At 50.0% G+C, this 18,421-nt stretch overlaps 1 protein-coding gene across 1 annotated transcript in view; it reads left to right on the forward strand.

The window, feature by feature from the left end:
- The first annotated feature begins 478 nt into the window (after positions 1-478).
- LRFN2 (leucine rich repeat and fibronectin type III domain containing 2) overlaps positions 479-18,421 on the forward strand; it is a 189,377-nt gene continuing 171,434 nt past the window's right edge. Inside the window, exon 1 of the mRNA XM_011944204.1 lies at positions 479-583. The gene's annotated coding sequence lies outside the window, so the exon portion shown is untranslated. The remainder of the gene's footprint in view (positions 584-18,421) is intronic.

Raw genomic sequence — 18,421 nt, forward strand, 5'->3', positions numbered from 1 at the left:
TGTGTGTGTGTGTGTGTGTGTAGGGGAGAGAGAAACCGGGTACGCGCGTATGCGCGCTCGCGTGGGGGGCAGTGTGCATGCGGGGAGTACGGGGGAGTGTGTTTGTGTGTGCGTGTGGGTGTGAGTGCCTGGCTCCCTCTCGCTGAGACACACATACACTCACACATACACAACCCGCAGGCTCGTCTGAACTTGAAGACACCCCACATTCCAAGATGCCCGAGGTTCCTGGGAATGCCTGGGGTTCTTCGATCCGGAAAATCCTACCGGCATCCTCCTAGGGAGGGATTATTATTATCATTATTTTCTTTAATCTGGAAGAGAAGAGAGCAAGTTGTGCTTTTTCCCCCTTCTTCGTGCTAAATGCCATGGATATAACTGAATAAGCGGCTCAGGGCTCTCCCCGCGTGGACGTCCGAGGCCACCATCTGCCTGCGTTCGCCGGAGCCGCCGGAGCCGCCGGAGGGTTTAGCTCGAGTCTGTCTCGGGCGGGGAAGGATGCGTGGCCGAGCCGGGGAGCCCGGGCGCCCCGCGGAGCCGGCCTCGGTGCCTCCCAGCCAGGGGTAGATGCTGCCTCGCCCAGGTGAGTGGTCGCCGGCCCTGCATCTTCGCGATCCCGGGTGTCTGCGGGAGCTCGACGCGGGGCTGAACGCACCCGAGGGAACCGGGAACTTTGCATCCCTTTCTTTTTCACTTGAAGACTCCCCTCATCCTAGGTGCTCATGCGGACACCCCCTTCTCTTTTCGCCCATCCTTATCGCGAGATATTTCCTTTCCTTTCTTTAGTCTTTTTTTCCGATAGTGGGGGTGAAACTCTGGCGGGGAGCGGGGAGAGCGGGGTCCGTATAAGGCTGGAGAGCAGGATGGAGAGGCGGCTGGATGGAACCGTTGAAAGCAGCAGGAGAACTTTGCCGCCAGACCACTCTGTTGCATCTCCGCACATGCGAGGCCTGGCTAGAGCCATTGCTGGGGCTGGGTGGGGGCGCTGGGGACTCCCTGAGCTCTGTGGACTGGGTAGGGCGGGGTAAAGCCAAGTGCAGAGGGGTTGATGCAGAGCGGATGGGAGGAAGGAAGGCATGGTTGCAGTTTGGGGAGACAGGTAGGGCAGGTTCAGGGACCCTATGCTGGCCTCACGCAGAAAGCGAGATCAGGGGGATTGTGTGTGTGTGCAGCTTGGGGCATCAGAATGGCATGATGAAGCAATATGGAAAATGGCATTAGCCATGCCTGGGTTCCTAGGTCTCTGTCTCCCACCCAGCCCTGCCCTGGTTCTAAGGTTGGTCTGGGTAGGGAGGAGGGAGAGCAGTGGACCATTACGAGGTGGACAGTGCCTTGCTTTGCACAGACTTTCTGAGGGAGGTGTCCTACTCATCTTCCCATCAGCCCAGTACAAAGGACAGAGGCAGAGAGTTCTAGGGAGATAGAGCCTCTGAAAACCAGAGCAGGAGGGAGAAGGGAGCCTGAGTTGAGACCGCAGAGGGACTGAGCCAGATTGTTGCCAAATGCACCGACGACAGCAGACAGCTGCAGACAGACAGACACCTGCAGGGACAGGGAACATGTCAGAGTCTGCACTCTTGAGTTGGAGTTACAGGCATGGCTATAGATGAAGACCCCCTCCCCTGGCCACAACGGAGTGTGTGTGTGTGTGTGTGTGTGTGTGTGTGTGTATTCATGTGTATGTTTCAGGGAGGTGGCAGCTGTGGCCTCCATGGCCTGATTGGCCTTCTAGTACTGGGGGAGGGGGCAGCTTCAGGAATTTGACCCCCTGCTGCTGGGGAGGAGCAAAGCTAGGGAGGAAACTGCCATTCCCTGGGCTGTGAAGCTCCCAGGGACCAGAGCTAGAGGTTCTATATGGGCTGTTATTCTTGTGTGGGGGCCGATTTGGAACTGAAAGTGGGGAGCACGGGAACTGGGTCTTGGGGTTGTGCCCTGGTCTGGTCGCTGCCCTCTGACAGGAGCTTTATTTGGCTGCACACAGCAGAGCCCTGATGGCAGTGGCATTTCCTTGTGGGGTACATTGGAGGCTGAAGGGGGTCAGGGTCCTGTAGGGAGTATTCAGAAGCTCCAAAAGGCCTGCACTTGGAGCCGTCAGCCTCCGCCGACCATGCCAGCTGCCTTGGCCCTTCAGCTGATGCTGGAATGTCATCTTTCCCTTCTGACTCTGGCTGGGAGTGCAGAGTTGCGTCTCTCTTTCTGGCCTCCCCACATGCTCAGGCCCCCTGCCCAGCCCTCAATTTAGAGTTTCTGTTCTAATTCCTGCCCAGGAATGTAATTATTTATCTTCCTGCCCTCATCCTGGGGATGCAAACAGCAAACTTGGCATTTCTGTTTCAGCCTCTGGAAGGTTGGCTCCCAGCTCCATCTCCTGTCTGGAAGGACTGGGTGTCTGCCTGCCGTGGGCTGGAGGCTGGGTTTCAGGGTTCCTTCTTCTGTAAAGTGCCAGTTCTTTGCTCAGGCCCAGAAATGTCAGAAGCTGGGGAGTCTGGCCTGAGACAGGGTGAGCTGGGAGCTTCCAGGAGGTGAGGCTGAGGAGAAGGAAGATAGATAGGAAGAAAATACAGTCACAGTGGGTGGGGCCACCGGGGAAACCAGGCAGCCTTCTGGCCAACTGAGTCCTGCTTTGACTGAAGAAGGAATTGCTCTTCTTATCTTTGCTGCAGCTCCACAGGAAAAAAAAAAAAAAAAAAAAAAAAAAAAAAAAAAAAAAACAAGAAAAACAAAAAACAGGGATTCTGGCCTCCAAGGGCCAGTTTGCCAAGCCTCTTCAGCTTGTGGGGTTGAGCAGGTTCTGCTCTCCTTTTTTTGGGGGGTGGGTGTACAGAGGCTTATAAGCTCCTGGCATGGGGTCTGGCTACCCAGGGACAGTGGTGAAGTGAAATTGGAATTAATTGTTTTCAGAAACTCCCCTTTCCTAAGGTAGATATGAGCATCTAGGGAGTTCACAGTCTGATGGGGGAGGCTGCTAGACTGGAAGCAGAGACATAGAACAATAAACAACCTGGGATGGCCAAGTGGAATTGGACTCTGAACAAGAGCAACAACAGTTTGAGTATTTTGTGATTTTTCTTTGGGTAGAGGTGGAGTTTTAGGGTCCAACTTATTGAAGGGATAGAGTTGTCATATAATGGAATGAAACCTCAACATGTGGGGGCCTGGGTTCAAATTCTGGCTGTGCCACATCTTGGTTAACCATATGAGTCTTTGTGTTTTGACCTGGTAAAATGAAATAATAGCACGTGCCCAACAGATGTATTATGACCTGATGTTTTCCTGGCGGTCCCCAAACCCCTTTTCAGATCTGAGTCTTTGGTTGAAGCAGAGAGTTTAGAAGGGAGGGAGAGGTCTTCAGAGACATGGAGGATAGTACAGCCAACTTCCCCCTGTCCAGGGAGCTGCCAGGAGGGTTTGATGCCATCAGACATAAGCTGATTGTTAAAAGACTCCATGAAGCCCTCCAGAAAACTTTGAGGATTGATGGTTGAAGAGCAAATTTCACCTCTGGGGTTCAGGCGCATGCTTCCCACCTTTCTCTTGTTTGTTTTGGATTTTTATGGCCATGAACATTTGCTCAGGAAGAGGGGCTCTGCATTTTACAAGTATCACCTGCCACCCTTTCCTATCTAAGGTTTGAATGTAAAATACCCGCCCCCCGCCAGCACCCAGTCTTCTCTTTCTGACTCTGTTGCCCACTCTCCCAAGGGTGACCTCATAGGAATGCTGTGAGACCCAGGTAAAGTGAATGGAGACAGCTCTGTGGGGCCTGGGCAGGGGCTATGATTGAACTGGGTCCTATCTGTGTAGTTGGGAGATGGAACATCCAATCTGGGAGAGGGGTTGTTGGAAGGGCAGAGCAGCATGTGTGACTGAACTTTGTAAACTGGACAAGCCCTTTAGCACTCACAGCTATATTTGTGACCCTTTCTCATTAAGACTGTCACTAAAATGTCAAATATAATTATACTGAGGTATCAGGGCACTAAACGTGGACTTTCACGGGTCAGTTTCATGTGGGACTGCAGTTAACTAGTGATTACAGGCCAGACAGATGGCCACTGTGTTTTCTGAGACAGGGGGTGTTAAGAACCTGCAGAAAAGGGCAGTTGTGGTTCAGATAATTGGGTGGGACTGGTAACAGGAAGCTAGGAAGGGGCACATGGGCAGCATTTTTGGAAGAAGCATTTTTGGAGGGTTTTTCCTAATCACACCCTCCCATTAAATTTTAGTACCACAGACATACTATATGTATATCTGTACTTTGTATATCAAAAGATTAAGTTCTCTTTTCTTGCCTCCCCACCAAGAACACATGTTTACCCCCTTGGGGGCAATATTGTCCCCACTGAGGATGCATTGTCCTAAAATTAACAGAGGTTAGTGTTAGCTAGAAGAGGTGGATTAATGAGGCAGGGGGGAATTCAGAAGATAGTGAGGGTGACAGATGCACTTGCAACTTGCTACCCCAAGTGTGGTCTGTGGACCAGTGTCAGCATCACCTGGGAGTAGGTAAGCCATGAAAAGCCCCATGCTCCAGACCTCCTGAGTAGGAATCTCCATTTTATCAAGATGGGAGGTTAGGACAGTGTTGGGTTGACTGCTGGAGAACACAAGGCTAAACTTTGAACAGAGGGTCAAAAATAGCTATGTTCTGGACCACTCAGCTTGTTCAACTGTTGAGTCCAAATCACCAAGCAAGTTTTAGTAATGACACAGTCTACACATGTCATGATTTATCAGTCTATTTCTTTTTTTTTTCTGAGTGATTTCCTTGCATTGTAACTGAGGGTTGTATAGAAGGTATAGGGGCCCTGCAGAGAAGACCCAGGGCTTCTATGCAACTGGAAAATCAGGGCATCTTTGATTGGAACAGAGCTGGGCCTGCTTTTTTGAATGTCTCCAAGGGCCAAGCCTAATGGAGACCAGACCAACCTGAGGAACCACTGGAACTGTAGAGACAAGATATGGGTGTTAAACTGTGTCAAGCTGGATTAAGGAACAAAACTGTGTTCTCATAATTTATCAGCCTGCTTGGGATTGTCTGCAGGAGAACCTGGGCCTCCCTGGCAGCCATCCTGTATTAACAGGGCAGCCCCAAAAACATGAGAGATTGCAAAATAAGTTGGGCTCTTTAGAGTTCACTGCATTTATTATTGGCATGTCCTATATTCACCCACCAGCAGGAGCTAAACTACAGTTCACGTGCCCAGAAACAACATAAAGAAGCAGAAAGCTGAGCATCTCTGAACCCCTCTTCCCTCCATGTTTCCTGCCTGGGTCCTCTCCCCTCAACACATCCCTTCCTTTACCCCATTTTGGTGTAGGACAGCACAGAGGACAGGCTCCCTCTTGCCTTAACTCAGATCTCTAATAAACTTCCTAGGGATGTGAAGTCTATTTGGCCCTCCCATTTCTTCTTCCCAGGGACTCACTTCCTATTCTTTTTCTCCAAAAGTAGCACTCTCTGCCCAGCTACCCCATTCTTTTTCATTCTCCTGTTAAGGCAGCTTTAGTCAAAGAAGCCAGGGAGACCCCCAACTAATACTGAGGGTCTGTGGAGGCTCCTACTTCAGAATAATTGTAAAGTAGGCCTTGATGTCCCCAAAACATATGAAATGTGGCCACTCATTGGGGAATGAACCATGCTAAGGTCTCAGCACCTGGTGAGAGAGCGATGGATGATGGCAGTGAGGGCAAAGGCACTTTGGACTTTCTGAGCTCCTGGAAACTCCTAAAAATGCCTAACAATGGCTGTAAGATGAGGCCTTGTCATTCTAAAAAGGTATTGAAGATTCCTGGGTGGGTAGAATTGATTCTTGACTCAACCTTTCATGTAATGAAGCCACTATAATACCTAGAAGTGTCCTCCTGGGGCAGAAGGGAGGGAGGATGAATGGGGATCTGGGGTCATGGAGGTAAGCGGTTAGAGGTCCTCCTATAGCACACGGCACTGAGGGCTGGTCAGAGAATGCTTGCTGGGGTGCACGGAACCTGGAATGAGCTCTCCTTTTAGCTCTGCCCAGAACTTGCTGTGTAACTTTTGCCATCCCCTCTCTCTTCCTGTCCTCACCTGTAGATCAGAGCCTGTGTGCTCTCCTAAGGCCTTTTCAGTTCAGGTCGTTGATCCTTTGATTTACGAGTCCATGTTCCAGCCTCAGAGCAAAGACATCTCTGAGGAGCCATCTGGACCCCGGAAGCTGCTTGGCTGGGGTCCTGTGTCCTCCTTCCCATCCTCTTCTGCCAGATAGCACTGACCTGAGCCTTTTCTTTGCTTCATGCTCCTGACTACTCTATGACCAAACACTGTAACTGGATTTCATTTGGAATGACCAGGATCCCAGGGCTGCTGAATGAATGAAGGTGTCTCTTTCCTCCCCACTCCCCCACATACATGTGCACATACACACACATTCATACACACACCCACCCACCAGTGTACACATGTTCACATACCTCACACACATCCATACTTGCACGCCCACACATTTACCTATACACACCCACATTTATGCTTATACTCACACATATATTCACATACATTACATACTCACACTTGTACATTCATACATGCACACACACAGCACCATTCATGTACACACGTTCATGAGTTCATATACTTGCTCTTACAAATGGAACACTCCCACATATTCACACACACATGCACACACTCCTTTTTTCCACTGCACTGGCTTCTCCCTCAAAGACATGGGCGGGTGCCATTCAACCTTTTCAGCTCACTGTCTACTTTAGAGAGCATTTCAATACATGGCCTTCTGTCATTCCTGTAGCCCTCTGACCTCATTCAGGAGGATAAAACCATGTCCTCTTCCGTATATGGATGAAGAAACTGGCTTGGATTTGCAGGTAGCAGGGTCAGGATGAGCACCAAGACTTCTGGATCCTGTCCAGAGATTCACCTATCACTTTGGAGCTGCCGTAGCACATTCTGCTCTGTAGAACAACCCTGAAAGACAGGAAGGTTATATTTTGTCCCTGTGTTAAAGATGGGAAACTAAGGACCAGGGAGATTCACACACAGACAAAGGGTGACCAGACCTTCTATCCTTCTCAGCCAAGACATGTGCATATTTCTGCAGCTTCTTGGTAACCGTCTTCTTTCCTGGCTCTCAGTCTGCTAGAAGCTTTTATTCACACTAAACTCCAGCAAGTGAGAAATGCCACCCTGGGGCAGCCCATGGGCGGTCCAGTTTCAGTTCTGACTTGTTTCCATCAAAGTAGGGTGTGGGAGAAGAGTAGACTGCCTCTGTCCTCAGGGTCGAGGTAAATAAGCGCTCTCATTGCTATTTCTTATGATGGGAACAAGCTATGCCCATCATCAATGTATCCTTTTTTGTAGTCTCAGCCCACCTCACCTCTTGAGGCTATAGCTTCTGTGCTTTTCTGCCTGCCATGGCAGTGAGGTTTCCTTTAGCTCGCTCTGAAGTCCCTCCTTCACTTCCTTCAAACTTCAAGGCCCAGAGAGCCTGTTCCTCTAGGATGTGGTAATCAATCCATCCTCCTTCATCCATCCCTTTCATGACTTGATGGCTAGCAGTCTTCCCCTGTTTGGTTTAATTCAGCAAGCATTAATTGAATGCCTACTATGTGCCACCCAGGGGGCCTGACGCTGCAAAGGTGAATTACCTCTCCAATCCATGTGTGCACGCAGCCCTCCATCTCACCGATCATTTGCCTTCTTCTCCTGCACTTTTTCCAGCCCTGTTTGTGGACTCCAGGACTTGATTGTGTTGGGGGTGGCGGTTCCAAGTTCTAGCTGATTTCTACTGCAGCCCACACCTGCATTTTCACGTGTGTGTGTGTGTGTGTGTTCGTGTGTGTTGCTTAGGAGTCAGTCAAGGTCACGCCTGATTAACTGCTTGATGTAAAGCTGATAGTGGCGGTGGAGATGATGCTGATGGTGATGGTGATGATATGGTAATGGTAATGAAGGCCACTTAAGAAACGAGCTCTCAAGCTGCTTTCCCAGCTCCCTCCCCTGCTCTACCACTAAGCTGACATCTTACCATCTCACCCAAATAGAAACTGATAGGATGAAGAGATTTGGGGTCATCATCCCAATTTAGGGACAGCTGGCCTGAAAGGAACCATTAATCTTCCTCCTAGCCTGAGGACTTATGTCACAGAGGCCGAGTTGGGAAGAAGGGGAGCTGAGGCTAGAGACCCTGGAATAGACATTAAATCCTGGACTCTCTGTCCAGAGTCACACCTTCTGAGCACATGACAATAAGGGCTATTGCCCTGGAGGAGAGGGTGGTTCCCCAGGCTGTTGTGGGGCAAGAATCTGGAAATGAGGCGGCTGGCAGGGAATGTGCTTGCAATCACAGAGTGTTTGCAAATGGGCAAAGCAGGTCCCTGATACTTGGGAGGCCTTCACCTGATGAGCAAAGACCAGTCCTTGTCCTTGGGAAGTTTATGTCTAAGGAGGAGGATAAGGCAGATACACAAGGCACATTATTAGGGAACATTTAGGCACCGAAATTCATGGATGGAGCATCTTTCTCGCAGGGAGAAATGTGTGTACCTGTGCCCCCATTGGTAGGACTTGCACTGTGTTCTGTTTTCCTGGTTGTGTGAACTTGAGTGGGTTATTCTTTCTGTGCCTCAGTTTCCTCATCTGCAAACGGAGGATAATAATAGTACCCACCTTACAGGGTTGTTAGGAAAATTAAATTAATTACTATACATAAAATACTTGGAGCAGCACCTGGTACATATTGAACACCATATAAGTGTGAGCTATTAGTTGTACCAGTAGTAGTAGTAGTAGTAGTAGTAGTAGTAGTAGTAGTAGTAGTAGTAGTAGTAGTGTAGTAGTGGAAATAGTGGTTCTTTTCTAAGCATGGAGAGGACCATACTTAGGAAAATACCACTAAGGACCCCCTTAACTGATACTCCTTTCTAACAACCACCTCTTAAGTTAGACAGCAATCTGGGGACTCTCCACATGATCTCATTTGTCCCTTCCAACAAAGCTACCAGGCAGTCAGGATATACATTATGATTATAGCCACTTTGCATAAAAGGGAACTGAGGCACAGACGTTATGAAGTGGTTTCTGGTCTGATGGGGTTTTCATGGTACCTTACAGCCACACTGCATTCAGGTGAGGGGTTGTCTTGGAGCAGAGGGTTTTGGATGATGACAGCTGATAAGTTCAGGACTGGCCTTCCCACCTGGCCTTTATGCACGTTGGGATCAGGCTGCTGGGAAAATAAACCATGGTGGGGAAGGAAGATCTCATTCCAGGCTTGCATAACTAGGCGGGGTCTACGTGAAATGTCATGGTGAGAAGCAGGCTGCCCTCTACACAGCACCCCAGAGGATGGGAGTTAGGCCACAGGACATGAGTACTAAAGCCTTTTGAAACTGTCATGAGTGCCTTGGGATGGGGATAGGGATAAGAGTAGCATCCACTTTATAGGGTTGTTGAATGTTTATGTAAGGGCAGGGCTGTGCTGGGAGCACTCAGCGGGCACAGAAGGGACGGGGAACCTGGATTAGGACCTTTTGATTCAGCCTGGCCTGGTGTGTGGGCAGAAAGCCAGAGACATCCTCCTGGGCCATATTCCTACCCACCCCACACCTTTGTCCCAGGGCTGCTCCTAGTGGTAGGAAAGAGACCCTCCTGGATCTTTTGGTTTGAAAGGGCTTGGAAAGAATTTAGGGCAAGAAAATGGGCCTTGTGGGCTTGGTGCGGTGGTTCATGCCTGTAATCCTCGCACTTTGGGAGGCTGAGGCAGGCAGATTGCCTGAGCTCAGGAGTTTGAGACCAGCCTGGGCAACGTGGTGAAACCCCGTCTCTACTAAAATACAAGAAATTAGCCGGACATGGCAGCGGGCACCTGTAGTCCCAACTACTTGGGAGGCTGAGGCAGGAGAATCGCTTGAACACGGGAGGCGGAAGTTGCAGTGAGCTGAGATCGGGCCACCGAACTCCAGCCTGTGTGACAGAGCAAGACTCCGTACCCAAAAAAAGAGAAAGAAAAGAAAAGAAAATGGGCCTTGAGCCAGGACCCAGAAGAGCGGATGAGGACCTGCAGCAGGGAAAACCAGACTGGAGGAGGGAATGCTTATGGGGATGGGGTTTTAGGAACTCAAGGGTGTCAAGGTGCAGGAATGGATCATGGGTTAGTATCTAGGGTGGGACATGAGGTGATGATGGAGGGTTGGCGTGGGACCATAGGAAGAGGAGTCAGGAAGGTGGTAAAGGCCAGAATGAGACAGCAGCAAGAACCACAGGAGGAGAGCTGGGAGTAGGACCCGACTGGAGCCCAGGCCTCCCAGCCACTCTCTGCTCAGAGCCAGGCTGGCCAGGACCCAAAGCCCCAGCCCAGTGTCTCTCTCTTGGGGTGGGGAGAGATGTCAAGGCCCTGAGCTCCTTCTAGGGCTCTGTGATCAGCCTGTTCCATAAATCTCAGGCCATGTAAATTTGGTGCATAATTGGGAGGCACTGCAGGTACCTGCGGCTCCAGGATAAAATCCAGGCAGCTCCAGAGACAGAGCAATGGATCATGAGTTACAGGGAAGGCCAGTGGGACGCAGCAGTGGCTGGCCCAGCTTGAGACGTGAGTTATCTCAGGCTGGGTTGCCCTGCCGTGCTGCTGCGCTGCAACGCCAGGCTGATATTTACTGTATATTGGTTTTTAAATTACAGTACAACATTGATTCGCTGCTCTTTCAGTTCAGCCCTCACTCTCTGTCCCTGTTCTGCTCGGCCTTTCTCTGCCTCTCCATCTCTCTCTCCATCTGTCTTGTCTCTCTCCAATTCAGTTTTTAATACAGAGTATTATCTTACATTGTATCATGTTACCCTATGGAATTAGGCTTACACTGCGTTGTATTTATTGGAGTATGCATTATATTCATCTCTTCCATGCATACAGCACTTTATACATTTTAAAGCCCTACTTGCAGCCATACCTGTCTTCTTTGGACCCCATGACAGTGAGGAATTAGGGCAAGCAGACTTGTCTCCATTTAAACATGAGGAAACTAGCTCAGGAAGGCTAATGGAATGACCAGGTCATGCTTGCATTATATTATATTATACCATAATAATAATGGCTACTGGGTATTGAATTCTTGCTGTGAGCCCCGTGCTATTCTCAAATAAGCTTTATGTACTTATTTTATGCCCACATTCATTCTGTGCAGTGGGTGTTGTTATTACTTCATTTTACAGGTGAAGGAATGAAGATTCAGAGTGGGTCAGTAGCTTGCCCAAGGTCACACAGCTATTACAGTAAAATTCAACTTTGAATTAGCTGGATTCAAACCCCAGCAGCCAGCTCCTGAGCCCACTCTTAACCAGGATGCATACTGTCACGCGCTGTGATCCCTGAGTTGGATTGGGGGTGGGAGAGTGAGGACAGGGCGGAATGGCTTCATGGTGCTGCAAGAGGCATTCTTATCCTCACACGACTTCGGTTTCTTTCTGTTTTCACTGCACCCAGGGGAAAGGCCTGAGGATCTTGCAACAGCAGGAAATGTCCCCAGGGCGGGCAAGGGGCCAGGTCCCTTTTACCCCAATATCCGCAGATGTTTAGGGCTCCAATAGCCATTGTTTTGGCCCCCCAAGCAAGGGCAGAAGGGCAGGCGCAGAGTAAGGCTGGTGGGAGCCCTGGCTGGGTGGTGTGGTTGCCGTCCATCCTCCTTCTTTCCTGTGTCCACGGAGGGAGGGTGACATCCTGACCTCCATGGTGTCTCTCTCAGTACTGCCTTTGTGTGTTCCCTTGCCCTTTGTTTCAGAGGCAAAGCTGCTTGCAGCCCAGGAGCACCTCTGAGCTGGGCCTAGCTCCCAGGAGCACAGTGAGCCAGTGGGCAGCAGGGGAAGAGCCGGGGGTTCTGCGCACTCTGTCAGGTCCAGCCCCGCCCTCACTAGTGCACAGCAGTGAGGAGGCCCTGCTGAGTGCTGCCCACTGAGGCCTGAGATGCCTGGTGCCTGAGCAGGAGTTGGAAGGGGTGACTGGGTCTAGTGTGGAGCATCCTGAGGAGTCCTTCCTCTCCAGATCCTCACATCCCCGCTTCCTCCATCATCCTAAGGACCTATTGCCATGGCTAGAGTCAGGCCACAATATGCCACTTGCCATGGCCCAGACACTCATGTCTTTGTCTCCCAGGTCACACTCATGGGGAAGGGAGGCAGATGTTTTGGGAGCAGAGGGATCCCCTGTGCCGTCTGCATGTCCCTTATTGGGGCGGGTGGGGGAAAAGGGTCCTGAGCCTGAGGATGTCGTGAGTCCCATAACTCCAAGAAGCCATCCTTGGCAGAGTGCAGCTCCACACATCGGCACTTCCATGGTCCTGCTGTAAAGTGAAGCTTGCTCCCTGCCCACTTCTCACTCTGTCCTTGTTAATGGGGCCCTGCTTCTCTCCGGAGCTGCCTGGATTTTATCCCGGAGCCGCAGGTACCTGCAGTGCCTCCCAATTATGCACCAAATTTACATAGCCTGAGATTTATGGAACAGGCCACACATTTGTGGAAAGTGTGAAGTATAAAGGTAAAGTGAAGCTTATACTTTTTCCTGTGGGCTCAGAATCACCCACCATTCCCCGCCACCCCCCTGCCCCGTGATGGACACAAACTGGGAGCATAACTCTGAGGGTGACGTTTCTGTTGCTTTTCTTATAAATAGCTACTACTTGATGAGCACTTGGTATGTGAGAGGAATTTTAGTACAGTCAGTCAGGCCCAGGAGTCAGACAGCTGGGTTCAAATCTCAGCAGTTCCACTTAGGAGCTATGTACCCTCGTGCAAGTCACTTAGCTCTTTGAGCCTCACTTTCCCCTTCTGTAAAATGGAGCTAACAGCAATACTTAATCCCTAGGATTGTCATGAGTATAAAATGGCAAATAGCTACAAAATGCTATAGCACCTGGCACATGGCATACATTATTAAAGTGTTTGTCTATACCATAATTTATATGCATTCTCTCATTTTGTCTCCCAGCTGCTTTTGCAAAGTAGGTATTACCTCCTTGCACATGTGAAAACTGAAGCTCGAAATATCAATGAGATTTCCCCAGATCTAGGGTGACCAATTGTCTGAATTTGCCTGAGACTAAGGGGATTTCTGGGATGCAGTACTTTCAGTTGTGGTTTTTTTGGTTTGTTTGTTTTGTTTTGTTTTGTTTTGTTTTTGACACAAGTTTTGTTCTTGTTGCCCAGGCTGGAGTGCAATGGCAAGATCTTGGCTCACTGCAACCTCTGCCTCCCAGGTTCAAGTGATTCTCCTCCTTCAGCCCACTAAGTAGCACCACCATGCCTGGCTAATTTTTGTGTTTTTAGTAGAGATGGGGTTTCACCACGTTGGCCAGGCTGGTTTCGAACTCGTGACCTTGGGTGATTCACCTGCCTCGGCCTCCCAAAGTGCTGGGATTGCAGGTGTGAGCCACTGTGCCCGGCCAGGACTTTCAGTTTTGAAGTTAGGGAAGTCCCAGGCCAACTAGGCTGAGTTGGGCACCCTACCCAGGTCACAGAACAAATGCATGGCTGAGCCAGGATTTGAATCCAGTTGTTTCTGATATCCACTGCCGTGCCGTAAGCCATTCTAGACATTCTTAGGAATGGAGCCTCTCTTAGCTGCCCACATTTATGGAGCGCTGGCAGGCTCAGAGATGCTATCCCACTTAATTCTCACAAAACTCTGTCACTTAGGCAAATTACGGCAAAGAGGGAACTGAAACACAGAGGTCAAGTCATGCACCCAGGGTCACCCAGCTAGGAAGTGACCGGGTTGGGACTGGCACCCAGGCCATCTGGCCCCAATGCCCCACACTCTTGACCACTCTGCTGCAGCTTGGCTCCCATCCTTTCCAAATTCCCCCCAACGGTACCTTGTCTCATTTTTCATCCCAGTGGCCTCTGGAATAGTTGGGGCAGGTACTTTTAAACCTGTTCTATAGGACAGAAAACTGAGGCTCAGAGAGGCCAAATTCCTAAGCTAAGGTCACACAGCTTGTAAGTGATGAAGGCAGGATTAGACTTCATCAGGAGTTCTCAGCTGATGCTTCTCACTCTTGTTTTCATATTTGATAAATGGACAGGATGCCCCCAGTCCCTTTCAGTTCTGTTCAAATTCATATGAAGTTTTTGAGGTCTCAGTCATCACTGGGGCAGCTATGCAGGCAGCGGGTTTGGGGGGACCTGGGCTCTTGAGGTCCTTTGGCTCCAATATTCCATTTGATGTAGTTGTCATTATCCGATCCTTCCCCCAGCAGGTAGAGGAGGCACCTTGTTGCAGAATGAACATGCCCGCCTGCTAGCAGCCCATCTGCTCACTATAGGAGCCCACTAGCAGCCCCAGGGTTCTCCGTGGACTTCCAGCTCTCACTCCTTCCACTAGCTGGGGATTAAACGTAGAAAAGGCTGCATTCTCCTGATTGGGCAGCAAAGATGCTATTAATGCCAGGCTGGCTTCTAAGGCAACTAAGTACAGAAAGGACAGGGACAAGAGTCTATAAATTCTAAATGATGTTCAGGAAAGTGGCCTGGGCCCCAAGCCCCATAAAACCCAGGCAGCCTGCTGGGCTGGTGGTGATTTATGGGCCCCTTCCTCTGCTGTGGGGTCATCTGCCCATCAAGCCTCCCGCTTGTAAGGTACTTTTTCTCTTTAACTTCCAAACACTTCCCATAGTAATTAGCATTTGATGGTTGTGTTTAAGCCACTCATATGGCTGCATCACTCCCCCATTTAACAGATAGGAAAACTGAGGCACACAGGGGTTTATGAACTGGATAATGACCCAAGTCCCTTGATGCTGATCTAGAAAGTTCTCTCTGATGTTCATACTATGTAAGCACTTATTACATACTGGGCACTGCCTTAAGCCCTTTGTACTTATTATCTAATTTATTGCCCATGACAACCCTAGGACACAGGTACTGTTATTTTAACTATCATCTCTACTTCCTAGTGAGGAAACTGATATATAGAGTGTTTAAGTAACTTGCTCAGGACCACACATGTGATAAGTGGCATGCAGGGATTTAGCCCTACCCACTCAACCGTTACGCTGTTAGCAAAGCATGAGAGCAGAACGGGAGGAGGGGTAGCTGCTGTTCTGAAGGGCCTGGCTCTTTGCTTCTCCCAGGAAACTGTGCGCCCCCCTGTTTCAGATACTCTGTGCTCTGGGCAGCTTCAGCACCTCCAGAGAGACATTCCTCAAGGAGTAGTGAGGGCAGGCTAGGGGCTGGGCAGGTCGACTGAGAAGTGCCATGGAGAGAGCACCGGGTTGGGAGTCTGGATGCTTGCACAGCCACCCCAGCTCTGCCACCAACTGATTGTGGGGCCCTCAAAGGCTCCTCCCCTTTTCCTCTGCATGTCTCTGATTCGAATGGAGGTGGGGCGTCACATGATTTGGGGATCCACCTGATGGTGGTGATGGCAGCAGAAAGGAGGGCCACAGAGGCTCCAACATCGGACATGGCCCTGCCCTCCCTGTCAGAAGTGCAGACTCAAAATGGGTGACCAAATTGCCTGCTAAAACCTGGGCTATTTAAAACATCCAGTGCCACCTGGAATCTTGAGGTTCTGCTACTTTAGGAGGACTGTGGGCTTCAGCTCCCTCCCTCTGCATTGCCATGCCTTGTGGGGTTTGCTGGGGGTTAGGGAAATGACAGACTTTGGCTGCTGCAAGTTATCTACAGCCCAACACTGCTTTTCCATGGCGGGTGCTCAGAGGAGGGTCTCTACTGATTGTTGGAGGCGTGCAGCATCCTCTTATTCTGGCCAAGGTCTGTGAAGTCCCCAGATCAATGAAGAAGAAGAAATTCTTCAATGTGTTGCCAACCTAATCGGCCTTGCATGATTCCATTCAACTCACTTGCAGTTAACAGATGTTTACTGAGCACCTAGTATTGGTCAGCTGCTGGGTGACAGGGGCCAGCTAATTAGACTTAGTTTCTGCCTTCAAGGGCCTCCCAGTCTGGTGGGGAGGCAGAGAGGTAAAGAAACAATTATAATGCACCGTGATGGTCCTGTGACTGGAGGCAGGAACCTGCAGTGCTTCCAGCAAGAGGTGATTCCTCTCCAGCTCTGCTTCTGGGCCACTTGCTAAATGGCTGCAGCACCCTCTTGAATGGCCCCATTAAGTTCCTCTAGCCACTCTCCCATAGACAATGCGCACACCTTGCTGAAGATGTTTCAGTGCATTTAGGATAAAATCCTAACCCTTTAGGTGGCCTGCCAGGCACTGGCCCTGTCCATTTCTTTACCTCCTTTTGTGCCTTCTCCCTATGTCCTGCACACTGAGGGAACCATGAACACTTACTGGAAGAGATCGTGTTCTTTTCCACCTCTGGGCCTTTGCATTCTGCCTGGAACACCATTTCTCTACCCTCTGCATGGCTGGACGCTACTCGTCCTTCAGATGTCAGCTTAAATATTGCTTTTAGGGATGGCCTGACCACTCCCAGTCTAAAGTTTGGCCCCTTGCTGCTCTCACTAAGGGCAGCTTCACCCTGCCCCGTGTGTTCCTTTCCACGCTCTGTATCTGCTTGTCGGTTTATTGCTTCTCTCTTGCAGCCTGTGAACAACGTGGGGCAGGAATGGGGAAGGGACAGGATAGATGGTCCAGGGATTAAAAGTGCAGACTAATGCTTAAACTGCCTGTGCAGAAATCTGGCTGCACAACTCACCACTGTGTGACTCTGGGGAAGTTGCTTTATCTTTCTGTGTTCCAGTTTCTTCATGTGTAAAATGCGAGAAATAATAATACCTGCCCCCAACAGAGGTATGGTTTGGGCTAAATGAGTTAATGTATGTTAAGCACTTAGAACAGTGTCTGGCACATGGCAAGTGCTCAATAAATATTAGCTATCATTAGTATTTTTATATCCACTGCTTAGAATAGTACCCAGCTCAATAAATATTTGATGATTGGCTGAGACACCTGGGCTGAATCTTCAAGGAAGTAGTTGAGGGTTGGTTAGAGAGAGAATAGTGACTCTTAGCCCTGGCTGCACGTTGGAATCACCTGGGGGTCTCTAATAAACACTGATGCCTGAGCCCTACCCCCAAGACAGTTGCCAGGCCATTGAAGTTTTAAAGCTTCCCTAGGATTCTGATTCCAGGGTTGAGAACCACAGAGATGGGGAAGGGAGACATTCACAGCCCAAGAACATGGTGCAGCTGGCAGTGCCATGCCGGAGGGAACGCAGAGGGTGAGGCGGGGCAAGGGAGTTGAGTGGCAGCACAGGAAGTCAGGGCCGGACCTCAGAGGGCCCTGCATGCCATGCAGAGGAGCTTAGGCTTGGTGGGGAAATCGATGGAAGCCCTGGAAAGCTTTTAAACTGAGAATGACACGGTCTGATTTGCCTTTAAGGAACTCGGCCTAGGTAGCTGTGTGGAGGATGGATTACTGCGAGTGAAATTGAAGGCATGGAGATCAGAGTGCAGAAGCCCTTCTGCCGCAGTGAGAGCAGTGCGGAGCCAGGCTTGTACTGGGCAGATGACTTGCTGGACCCAGTTTAATTACTTAATCCTCCTTGGCATGTCTGAACAGTGAAATCTGGGCAGTGCAGCATTCCACCTGGCCGCTCCTGCCCCCAACCACAATGCCAAACCGGTGTCACTCTGGGCTGATATAAACCCCATCTGGTCCTGACTATGGAAGGGCTTTTCCATCTGGTTTCTAAGCCGGACTTCTGACCGTCAGTGAAGATTCTCTAGTCCACACCCTGGGACTTGTTTCAACCTGGAAATCCCTCCCAGGCCCACTTCCTCATTTATGATCCCCACCCTACTCCCTCAAAGCCCTGAGGTCTAAATGCCTTGAATGTACCAACTCTCCCCTGGTTCCAGGCCAGTGCTCCCTTGAAGGAACAGGCTCCCATCCTCCAGGGCTTCTCCCCCAGTGAAGGCTTAAATATAGTCTCAATCTTCTGTCGCCTGGATTATAGGTGGGGACTCATGCTTCCTGCCTCCCAGCTCCCTGGCTACCAAACTCTCTCCCTCATTGTTCAATTTTCTTCCCACATAAAACTGTGGATCCCAAAGCCACTTTTGGAAGGCAGGGCTCTTGACAAAGTGACCCATGTCCTTCTCATTGTACCACACCATTTATCTCTGTTTGGAAGCAGTGTGAGTGGGTGCTCCCATCTTGCTCTGTATGGTCTTGGGCAAGTCATCTCATATCTGTGTGCCTTAGTTTCTTTATCTGTTAGAATACAGGTGAAAATGGGGGAGATACAAAATTAGCTGGGTGTGGTGGCACATGCCTGTAATCCCAGCTACTCGGGAGGATGAGGCAGGAGAATCACTTGAACCCTGGAGGCGGAGGTTACAGTGAGCCGAGATCACGCCATTGTACTCCAGCCTGGGCAATAAGAGTGAAACTCTGTCTCGAGAAAGGAAGGAAGGAAGGAAGGAAGGAAGGAAGGAAGGAAGGAAGGAAGGAAGGA

The sequence above is a fragment of the Colobus angolensis genome, unplaced genomic scaffold (genome assembly GCF_000951035.1).
Source record: "Colobus angolensis palliatus isolate OR3802 unplaced genomic scaffold, Cang.pa_1.0 Scaffold105, whole genome shotgun sequence".
Classification (NCBI taxonomy): domain Eukaryota; kingdom Metazoa; phylum Chordata; class Mammalia; order Primates; family Cercopithecidae; genus Colobus; species Colobus angolensis.